Raw genomic sequence first — 3,348 nt, 5'->3', positions numbered from 1 at the left:
TTGTGGTAACTTTATTTAAATTGGTTAAAATTATAATAAACTTTCTTAATAAACTTAATAAAGTGACCAAATTGTTATTTATCTTTAAGGGATTATTACCCCCGGAAAAGTGATCCGCCAATCGACTAACAACCAGGTTCCTATTTTCTGCTGGGTAAACAGGCATATGGAGTAAGGAAACTTGCCTAACGTTTCGCCCTGCCGGGAATAGAGCCCAGGTCTCTTGCTTGCGAGGAGAGTCACTAACCACTTAGCTACAGGACCCCCAAGAGTCAGAAATAGCAAATCATTTTACTCAATCTATTAATTTTTTTCAAATGTTTGTATTACGGGTATGGCTGCAATACCAGTGATTTCATGGTGTCTTATGGGACAGTAACCTTTCAAGTGACAGCACATTTCATGTCAAGCGAATGTCCTCCCTAGTGCTTTGTAGGATGTGCTGTAAAAAGTAATGACTGCTTGTAGACTAACACAATGGCCAATTGATGCATCAGATCAACAACACTGCCATCTTTTGCAGGGTTGTGACGGCTCCTTTTCATGTTAATGTTGCATTTTTTTTTCTGATGGTTGTTATTGGCTTGATGATTGGATCAAGGAAGTACACTTATGTTAAACTCAACTGATGCTTTTATAATCATTTACATACTAATTTCCTTATCTGTGAAGTTTGATAAGGTGTCCATTTCCCTAGTTCACAATTTCTTGTAAACCTTGAAAGAAGCTGTTGTTAAAAAATCTTAAGTTTTTCAGCAAGCTTCCTAATCTATTAATGTTCTCTGCCCACCCACATTAAAAAGAATTGAGGTAGAATTTTTTGCATTTAAGAAAAACAAGCTGGACCTAAATTACAAACGGTCACAATATCAGGAAAAAAACACTATTGAAGGAATTGCCAACCAGACGAGACCACTTGGCATGATGTTAGGAGGCAACCCTTGTTCCATCTTATTGAAACCAGTTTATATTTAGCCAGCAGGTGGAGACATTGCACATTGCCTTTGTTTAATAGTTCCTGATCTGCTTTTTGATGCTCAGAACAGAATTTTTTGCAATGATGCTATATGAGTAAGTGAATTATACTCTATTAAAATAAAATCCTGTGTTCATATAAGATATATACTATGACGTTTTTTTTTCAAACTACCATATATTCTAAAACCAGAGTTGTAAATAATATGGATGAGATTATTACCCAAGAAACATCTGTTTGTTCAGGTGGATATTAAATATCCCATTATGTTATTTGACCAGAGAAGGCAGTTTCTCTCGTATTAATTGGTAATTTACCTCATGGCTGATTGGAAATTTCCAAGTCCAAATGGCTGCTGTGTTTGCCTACAAATCTGGTCACTATATTTGACAGTGATTACTCGGAGTGATTGTTGTACTTTTAAGACTTTTCAATGTTATATGGGTGCAATAAAAGGACAAGGTCTTTATAAATGCATTTATTGTGTTTTAGTGCCATTTACTTTTTAAGAACATAAGAATTAGGTGCAGGAGTAGGTCATTCGGCCCCTCGAGCCTGCCCCGCCATTCAATAAGATTATGGCTGATCTATTCTAACTCCACCTACCCACCTTATCCTCATATCCCTTTATCCACAAGAAATCTATCAATCTCAGTCTTGAATATGTTCAAGGACTGAGCATCTACAGCCCTTTGGGGTAGAGAATTCCATAAATTCACTACCCTCTGAGTGAAGAAGTTTTTCCTCAACTCAGTGTGAAAGGGCTTACCCCTAATTTTAAGACTGTGACCCCTGGTTATAGTTTCTCCAGCCAGGGAAAAAATCTCCCACTATCTACTCTGTCATGCCCCTTAATAATATTATAGGTTTCTATAAAATCACCTCATTCTTCTATATTATAGAGAATATAGGCCTAAATTGCTCAACCTATCCTGTACCTGCAAACTAACTTTTTGTGACTGGTGTACAAGGACACCCAAGTCCTTCTGAACGATTACACTATCAAGTCTCTCCCCTTCTAAAAATAATTTGCTCTACTGTTTTTACCACCTAGGTGGATGACTTCACATTTCCCTATACTATACTTCATCTGCCACTTATTTGCCCACTCACGTAGCCTATCTATATCTCATTGCACTTTTTTAATGTCATCCTCGGTGTTTACTCTCCCTCCTGGTTTAGTGTCATCCGCGAATTTGGATATATTAAGTTCGATGTCCTCATTGATGTAGATTGTAAATAGTTGAGGCCCAAGCACTGATCCTTGTGGCACTCCACTAGTCACATCCCGCCAATCTGAGAATGACCCATTTATCCCTACTCTTTGTTTTCTTCCCGTTAGCCATTCTTCAACCCATGCTAATATATTCCCCTTAATTCCATGGGCCCTAATCGTATGGATCAACCTTTTATGTGGCACCTTGTCAAATGCCTTTGGAAATCTAAATACACTACATCCACTGATTCCCCCCTATCTAATCTACTTGATATGTCCTCAAAAAAATCTAAAAGATTTATTAAGTATGACTTCCCTTTTGTAAAGCCACGTTGACTCTGTCTAATCATATTGTGATCCTCTTAAGTATCCCACTACGACATCCTTAATTAAGAATTCTAGAAATTTTCCTACCACCGATCTCAGCCTCATTGGTCTATAGTTCCCCATCTTTTCTCTCCCACCCTCCTTAAATAGTGGTGTGACGTTTGCGTGTCAAATGTAATCAGTGATAACTCTTTTTTAGCCCCGTCGGTGTTCGGGCACCCTATTCAGAGGACAAGACTGAGGCCCTCCTGATTGGCTGCCTCAGGTGCTTTCAGCATCACCATCCAAGGATGCACAGCCCACCTTACTAAGCCAGTCCAGAACCTTGGTATCTTGTTTGACCCTCAATTATCCTTCCTACCCCACCTCCGCATATCGCCCAGCTCCACCACTGTCTCACACTGCAGGCCACTGAAACCCTCGAACATCCCGGCTTGAGTATGCAAACTCCCTGCTTGTCTCCCTAACTCCTTCCTCCACAGGCTGTAGATCATCTAGAACTCTGGATAGTGCGAGGGACGAGCAGGAGGCTGGTGCCAGTCTAGTGGAGATGCCGGGTGGTGGATTGGGGAGTGAGGAGGTCGGAGAGGTAAGGAGGTTCCAGGGAGTGAATGGATTTGAACACGAGTGTGAGGATATTGAATTCAATAAGTTTGGTGATGGGGAACCAGTGGAGACTGTCCAGAACTGGTGAGATGGGGGTACGGAGTTTGTTCCAGGTAAGTGCAGAGATTGGATTGGATGGTTTGATAGAGGGAAGCAGTGAACCTGGGAGACAAATGAGTCAATGACCAATTCTAGCACTTTGGAGAGGAACAACAACAAGACA

The sequence above is a fragment of the Callorhinchus milii genome, unplaced genomic scaffold (assembly GCF_018977255.1).
Source record: "Callorhinchus milii isolate IMCB2004 unplaced genomic scaffold, IMCB_Cmil_1.0 Scaffold2, whole genome shotgun sequence".
Taxonomy (NCBI): domain Eukaryota; kingdom Metazoa; phylum Chordata; class Chondrichthyes; order Chimaeriformes; family Callorhinchidae; genus Callorhinchus; species Callorhinchus milii.
The sequence above is the reverse complement of the archived record's forward strand: the minus strand, read 5'-3'. Positions refer to the sequence as shown.